The sequence below is a fragment of the Zootoca vivipara genome, chromosome 10, assembly GCF_963506605.1.
Source record: "Zootoca vivipara chromosome 10, rZooViv1.1, whole genome shotgun sequence".
Taxonomy (NCBI): Eukaryota; Metazoa; Chordata; class Lepidosauria; order Squamata; family Lacertidae; genus Zootoca; species Zootoca vivipara.
In genome coordinates this window covers 20,172,928-20,181,419 of record NC_083285.1, presented here as the reverse complement: position 1 = coordinate 20,181,419, position 8,492 = coordinate 20,172,928, and the positions used below count along the sequence as shown (strand labels likewise).

Sequence of the window (8,492 nt, the reverse complement as noted above, 5' to 3'; positions counted from 1 at the left end):
TGAGTAGTGGCAGCTGATATTTGAGACCTGTGATTTGAAACAAGGATTAATATTACAGTTGACATTGCAGAAGGGACTCTGCTCTATTAATAGAAGCAATGGCTTTTTAACTATGCTTGCCTGTTCTCCAAAGGCCTTCAGTCTGATAGCATTACTGTGAAAACATCCATTTTGAAACCAATGTCAACCAGCCCACAACTTTGAACCTGAAACCACTGTCATCATGAAAGCAAACATAAAAGCATACTTATTCATAATATACTAAGTTGACATTCCAAGTGATAGAAAGCAACCATAGATTCCTGATCTGGGATGTTTATTTTGTCATCTTGAGGATTCCTATATTGTTTGAGATTTCTATGTTATGCACAAAATAGGCAATTTGACTTCCCTTGCATATGTGTATTTTTTTAAGGGCAGGGAGCCAGTATCTGCCCTCCATGAACCATGTTAATCAACACTTTGCAGACAGATCCTAGGGGTTGTAATCAGTTAATTTGGTTTAAAGGACAACAGTATTGATGCCACTCCTTGTCTCTGTCATTCCTATAGCTGCCTTAAGTTTTATTTAATATCCTTTCTATATAGTTTTTGCCCTGTGGTCTAATGCATAGTGTACTAAAAATGCACAATACTTTCAGCTTAAATACTTTTAGAAAGGTAAGATTCTAACAAATGTATTTTTCAGCAGGAACTCAATGGAACTTAGTTCCGGAACCTCTCAGGTGGGTTCCATTGCCGTTCTAAGAGAACAACGGAGTTGTTCATGGTGAGTTCTGGCACTTCTTTTTCTAGAAAAACAGCACTGATTCTAACCCTTACACTTGAAGCAAAGGATGAAAGTGCCTCGTGTCAAAACACATGAAGCATTGTGGGGAAGATGGAAGGAGGGAGAGAGGGCTAGGGGGGAATTTTGTAGGATTTTAATAAAAGGTTATGCCAGCTAGCAACTGCGACACAGATGTGTCCTATGTGACACAAGTGTGGCAAATCTGCCCTGCTATGGTGCCTGTCAGATATAATCCCATTATGAAAGAATACTACAATGTATCAGGTAGCTCTCGGCATTGCATGAGTCATCTTTTGACCAGCCCCTACAATATTCTTTCCCGCCTATATACTGTATATATATGTGGAATGACTTTGTGTCCGCATTAGAAAGCACCTGCCCATGGTGCAAGAGAATTAAAGTCTACCCTGAATAGATTATAGATGGGGAATAAATTTGGTTCGGTTAGGATTTTATTGTGAACCTACCTAAATTGCACTTAACTGAAACAATATATGAGCCAAAACTCATCTGTTCTTTGAAATTTCTCCAATCAGCTGTTTGCAAAGATGTGTGTCTTAGGAGACAGTTTGCATAAAATACATATATTAAAGAAAATTGCATATGCATTGTATTGGGGGAAATTGCCTGCAAAAATGTGTGTATTAGGAGAAATGCTTATTTTTTATGTTGTGAACTGCCCTGAAATATAACAATAACAATAAACAATAATTTCCATGAGGACTTTTAAAAAACAGTCCATTAACTGATGCAGAAATGTAGCAGTTCAGGGAATGTGAATACATTGATGTCAGTTACATCTGAATAACAAGGAACTGCATATGGTGCAATTCCATGTTTATTGAACAATCAGGCTCCATATTGGTATTCAGAATCAATTCTGAATTAAACTGAAGCCCCGTCTAATCTGCCATCCTGTTGCTCACCATGCCCAACTAGGTATTTCCGGCGGAGCGCAAAAACAAGGCATGAACACAAGCCTCAGCTGATATGGCTCTGCAGCAAATGGCATACAGAGGCATGCAGGTTTCATATAGCCACCATTATTAGCAGCCACTGCTACCCTTACTCCATGTGACTTTGTCTAATCCTTTTTAAAGTCATCTAACCCAGAGGCTATCACTATGTCTTTTGCCACAAAATCCCATAAATTACAAATTATTTTGTCTGTTCAGAATCTCCAACAAATCAGCTTCATTGGATGACCCCAGATTCTTCTATTATGGAACAGGGAGTAAGAATACCTTTTATCTATCTGCTTTCTTCACGCCATGCCTAATTTTATTAAAATGCTTAACATTTATCCACCCCCAGTCACATTGTTTAAAAGTAAAAAAGCCCCCAAATACTTTAGCTTTCTTTTCCAAATTGACACTTCTTCAAACCTTTTTGCACCCCTTCCAGCTCAGCGTATCCTTGTTCAGAAGGGTGAGCAGAACACTATACCATATTGCACTTGTGATCTACATTGCAGACTTGTATTAAGGGAATGATCATACTGACGGTTTTATTTTTAATCCATTTCCAAATTCCCTCACATGGAATTTCTTTTTCCTTTCTTTTCCTTTGCAGTCGCCACACACTGCATAAAGTATTACCCCTCTCTGAATTTCTTCACCATCTCAGCAAGAAAAATTCAAGCAAGAAAAATTCGAAACAGGGATGTTTTCTGTTGGAAGAATTCTCTGACTTGGTCTCACATGTGGCTCCACCAAGATCCATGAATTTTCTGTCCCGTTTACTGTCACAATATATTGGTAGTCACAACATATTGGCATTTAACGTCTCTGTTTTGTATAGTATATTTTCAGGCTTCATTTCATGTACTTAGATACATTACATTGGCAAGCGGAACATAAAATGGTTTTGTAAGGGATTTGGCCCTTTGTAAACTGGAATCTTTTTGTCTGTGTGGCTCTTTTATTTTGTCACCTTTAGTTGCTGTTGTTTTAATTGTTTAAAGTTGTTGTGGGTAGGATTGTTTTACATTCTTTAAAAAAATAGTTGGGAAGTCCCTGGACCATAAGGGAAGGTAGAATTGGTCTTAATCAATTAATTGATTGATGCAATCTTTCGGATAAGCCTTTCCTGCTAGATGAAAAGGTCTCTGTCCTTAGGTGTTCATTTTGTAATCTTCAGCTGTTTTTTATACGTATATAAAAGGTGGTTCATTATGCATGAGACGTGTGTAAAAGGCTAATGTGTGTGTAGTCTTTCTGTACACCAAAACAGGTAATGAAAACTGCTAAAATATTAATCCAGCCTGATTTATCCCATGGGTGTGTTTAGATCAGATGTGCTGTGGATCAAACTGTATCTCACTGAGCCAAGGCAACCTCATTTGCAGCAAACAAATTCCTTGGCCTTTCCACAAGAGAAATAGAAGCAGCCTGGTAAGAATAAAAACCAAGAAACTATCAAAAACCATCCTGCTATGAGGCAAGGGAGGATTTCCAGGTGCTGTTGAACTACATTGCCCATCATCTTGACCATTGGCCATGATGCCTAGGACTGATGGGACTTGGCATCCAGATATTTAAGCCACCCCTGCTTCAACAGTTCACATGTGCGTTATTAGCTAACCACCTCTTGTCTTCAGTATCTCCAGCTCCAAAAGCCAGCTGTGGGCTTTCTGAAGATTTCACAATTGGTGCACAGCACATGGAAGATAGAAGGTTTTCATACCAGCAACTAGGACCAGCGCTGGCCCACCCATGAAGCAAGGTGAGGTGGCCGCCTTAGGTGGCAGATCTGGCTTCCAAAGAATGCATTGCTCATTGTTGCTGCCACTGCACTCCGCTGTTGTGCCTCGTGTAGATCTTCACTCTCCCCTTGTGCCTGGTAGAGATATTTTTCCCTGGTGGATGGGCGAGCACCATTTTGTGGTTTCCCTCCGGTGCCAAACTGTACTGGGCTGGCCCTGGCTAGGACCACATGTTCCAGGACCACACTGCACAATCACTTGATACATTGTTAGTGGTCAGCTTATCACCTGCTAAGCTTGCGTTTCATGGACTGGTGTGTTTGCATGATAAATAACTGTTTATCAGTGGCAGCTTTTTCATACATTTCTGTTATCTTGAGGTTAAGGTAAAAAAGGTAAAGGACCTCGTGCAGTTAAGTCCAGTCGCAAACGACTCTGGGGTTGCAGCGCTCATCTCGCTTTACTGGCCGAGGGAGCCAGCGTTTGTCCGCAGACAGTTTTTCCAGGTCATGTGACCAGCATGACTAAGCCTCTTCTGGTGAAACCAGAGCAGCACACGGAAAGGCCGTTTACCTTCCCGACGGAGCGATACCTATTTATCTACTTGCACTTTGATGTGCTTACGAACTGCTAGGTTGGCAGAAGGGTAAGGTATTGAGCTGCTATTGAAGCTGTGTTTTTAATAAAGGTTTCCTTCAACAAACAACTTATGAAGTTTTTAACAGTATTATTGTACTTTCAGATCCATTCTCTCTATAGAATATTAATCCCAATGCCCTTTTTCCATTTTTGCATGTAATTAGATATTGGTATCTGAATCTGATGAAAAATATCATTTCCCAGCTAAACCTTTTGAGTTAACTGATGCAATTAATGTTTCAGATGCTGTCTTTTCCCAAACCGAGGTAATTTTTCATTCCTCTTAATGATACTCTTTATCTGGAAATATTGAAGAAGTCTATTTGCACCCATTTTATTAAGAACTTTATCCAATACCACTCATTTTATTAAGTTCTTAAAGAGATAGCAGGTGCCTACCACATGTTAGTTTGGTTGTTTAAGTACATGCTATAACCATACCAAAAAAGACACCTCCTAAGACATTGAGTAAAGTGAAGTTTTCTTTGTAGAAATCGATGTAAAAGTAGAAAGATCTGGCTCACCCAGAGAAGTGAAGTCTTCTCTCTGGTCTGAGCCAAGGCCCTGTCTCCAAACAATATTTTGGTCCCAATGAACCAATTGTGAGCACTGTTCATAATTATTCAGAGGCCAGCTGGCAGGCTCCTTTCCACTCACTTGTGCATTCTGCTGAGGGCACCATGCATGCCTTTCAGTTGCAGGGGGGAAACATGATTGTTTTGCTTCAGCAGGAACCTTCCAAATTCCCTCTGCAATTCACTCTAGTTTAAATTTGTTGGCAACTCTGTTTTTGCACAATTTTTTTTACAGATCATTGCTCTGGGATCAAGTTGTGACCAGCATAATGAGTAAGGGCTACCAAGAAGAAAGGTTTGAACTCAAAGACTGTGCTTTTCCTCGACCACCTGGTGTGTGTGTGTGTGTGTGTGTGTGTGTGTGAGAGAGAGAGAGAGAGAGAGAGAGAGAGAGAGAGAGAGAGAGAGAGAGAGAGAGAGCACTGACTCCGCCAGGAGAGCCTTCAAGGACCTGTTGGACCAGCAGATGAAAACATAGAGCTGGCTGTTCCATCCATTTTTGGCTCTCAGCTGGATCCCACTCTGAACACTTGCCTACATGAGGATCTCTCATCTTTTAAACCGGACTATAAGTAGGCGGACCTTGTGCAGCTAACAGGGTGCTTCATTGTTCATTCTTCTAATCTTTCTCATCATAGCCTTTGCTCCAGGAGGGCCTAGAATGATCAGGGGTGGTGGTACCTTGAACTGGATCAGGCAGGCAGACGGTGTGGGGCCTTCTTGTGCTGCTGATGGGGTGTCATTGGAATGGCAGGCTCCAGCTGCTCTTCAGAGACCTGGAAGTGCTGTGGGTCCTGCTCTTCCTCAGGAGCCTTCTTGGACCGAACCTGGTCAGGCACTAACAAAAGTTTAGGCTATCAGTAATGAAGGGCTTCAGAGATGAAAGCTTCTGTTTTGATTTTGTGCAATAGACTGGAAATAATTACAGCCAAGTCCGCAAGAAATTTCACTTCAATTTGTATTTTCTATCAGGCAAGCATGTATTTTGTTAAATGCAAACATGTTTGACTAGGTGTCACGCACAGGAGCCAAGCAGTGATATCAGTTTGTTCTGCATATCAGCAAAGGGTCTAATCCTTTCACAATGCTATCAAACCATGATCTTTTTTTCTTCTTCTCCAGTCCTTGGCTTTCAGTGGGGAACACTGAAGAGTGTTTTCCCAGATTATACAGAAGGGAATGGCAGTCTGTTTATCTTCATGTCTTTCTTGCTATAATTGTTTCGTTTTCCCTCCCCTATTCAGTTAGCATTTGCACCTTGATTTCTTGTAAATATGGGTAGCTAACCCAGTATAAAAGAGAGAGCAGACTATGAGCCGGAGCTGATCACCCATTTAGGTTGCATTTACCTCATTTACTTTGGCTGTAAGCGGCTATATCAAATGAATACTTTTACCAAAAAATCTTCCCACAAAATACTGTAAAACTTAAGCAGTAACCTGGGAATTCAGGACTACTGCAATGATTGGCAACTTTGAGACCAGCACAGACATTCCAAACACCCGTGAAACCTACCAAGAAAAGGTAGACGCATCCAATGGAATTTCTCCCAGACCAGCCATTGGTGTGCTATATGCCAAAAGAAGTCTATCTAAACGCATAACTGAAGATGCTATGGAGAAGCAACCGCTATCTTACATCACTTTGATTGCTAATGCGATTCTTTCCTCTCCTACAAGGAAGCTCACCTTAGCTGCTATTTACAAATATATTGAAGAAAATATTCTTTTTTACGGGAAGAGAGGCCAAAGGTGGAAAAACAGTGTCAGGCTTAATCTTACGCTAATTGATTGCTTTATCAAAGTGGGGAGGTGCGAAGACGGCAAAGGAAATTACCGGAGCATCCACCCGAAAAATGTAAACGATTTTGTGCGTGGTGACTTTCGGCAACACCTCAGATTGCACCAACAAGGACGCCAAAGGGAATATGACCCACATCACAGCACATCTTACCTTGCACCGTGGGGAAACTGCTCTTGTTTAATACTCGCTTTGCCTTCTCAAATGAATCCCTACTTTTGGGATCCCTTCTGGGAAATGCTCTGGGCCGATGCTCAGTATTGTGATAATGCTTTCCAAGGGTTGGAGGTTAACTTTGGTTTTTCCCATGGAAGGTTTTCATCTATGATGCAATTCAATGAAGCAAAATGGAACTCCATGGATTTGTTTTATGGGTTACGTTCTTCAACTGTACAGCAGAACATTTTCCTGAATGTTCAACAGACATTCCCTGCTTCCTTATGTAATCTGCCCTTTCAATAAACAGAGTAGAGATGCACTCAGCTATATCTTTCAGAACCTGAGAGGATGCCACTTGCACTTGGACTGGACCAATTCAGCTGGACATTTCACCACTGATGATCAATTCATACTGTAATAAATACAACGTGATAAAAGTATTTTCTGTAAAAGACAGTAGCGTAATACTGGGACTTCGTTGGAAGTGAGTCTTATTTATTTTAATGGAAATTGGTTTCACATTAAGAGTGCTTAGGGCAGGCATCCCCAAACTGTGGCCCTTCAGATGTTTTGGCCTACGACTCCCATGATCCCTAGCTAAGAGGACCAGTGGTCAGTGATGATGGGAATTGTAGTCCAAAACATCTGGAGGGCTGAAGTTTGGGGATGCCTGGCATAGGGTCAGACTTGGCTATGATTGTACTGTACTCAAATTAGTGAACCAATGTCTTTTATTGTCACAGCTGTTGCTTGGGGCAGTCTCTCGCTTTTGGTTTTTACACTGTCGATATTATATTCCACAGTTGCAAATGATGCTTCTGTTGTTGAGAATACAGTCAACATCGCTGCATGGAAATCACAAACCATTTCATCTCAGTGATTGTTCAGGAATTGTTTAGCAAACCCCACGACATTATCTTTAACAATAATGATTGCAAATAGCTACTCTTTGGAAAGCTTTAAGCTGTTAGTGGTGTACACTCTTCTTTATTCAATAATAAAGCAAGAGTTGCTGACTTTTACAAAACTGCAGTTACTGCTGATATAATCTGAAACGATGATATGACTGTCAACACATTGTATAGTCCTATTTCAGTGTGAAGTTCATTGCATTGTTTACATTTATTAACAATGAACTTGTCATTGTAATGGGGATAGTTTGATCTCATATCTTCTGCTTCAACAGGAATAAACCAGAAGCATTGGCTGTTATACCATACAGTCAATGTATTCTTTAGGCATACTCATGTGGAACTATGGACTGGGCAGCCAATGACATAAATGTTTATTCATAATCTGGAGTCTTTATGCCGTCTGAAAAAGTGCCATCCTTTTCTAGAAGTCATTATTGCTAGTATTATTGGAATACTGCATCCAGTCATAGGTGCCACAATTTAGGAAGGATGTTGACAAGCTGGAACGTGTGCAGAGAGAATTCAGCTAATAAATTTAGATTTAACTTGATGAAAGATTAGAAATGTTAGTGGGAGATTAGCGATGGAAGATAATTCATGCTTATATAGATAACTACTGGTACCTGAGGTGAAACCATATAGAGACAATTACCGTAATTTAAAATACAAATTATACTAGTAAAGCACAGTGTCTGAGAGACCTCTTTTCAGATATCACATTGCCATCTATTTTACATTCCCTCCTGAAAACTTAGAACAGCATTCGAAATATGTACACAAACTTTCATTCCGACGTCTCAGTGTTGAATGCAAATGTTGTGTTGCATTGTCTTTTGCATTTCCCCTCACATTAAAATGGGGCGGGAGTTTCACTGATACCTGAAGCTTCAGGTATGGAATTCTGTCTTGAA

The 8,492-nt window shown here is 40.5% G+C and overlaps 1 pseudogene; it reads left to right on the top strand.

The window, feature by feature from the left end:
• The first annotated feature begins 6,169 nt into the window (after positions 1 to 6,169).
• LOC118091112 (uncharacterized) lies at positions 6,170 to 7,085 on the top strand (annotated as a pseudogene).
• The last annotated feature ends 1,407 nt before the right edge of the window (positions 7,086 to 8,492 follow it).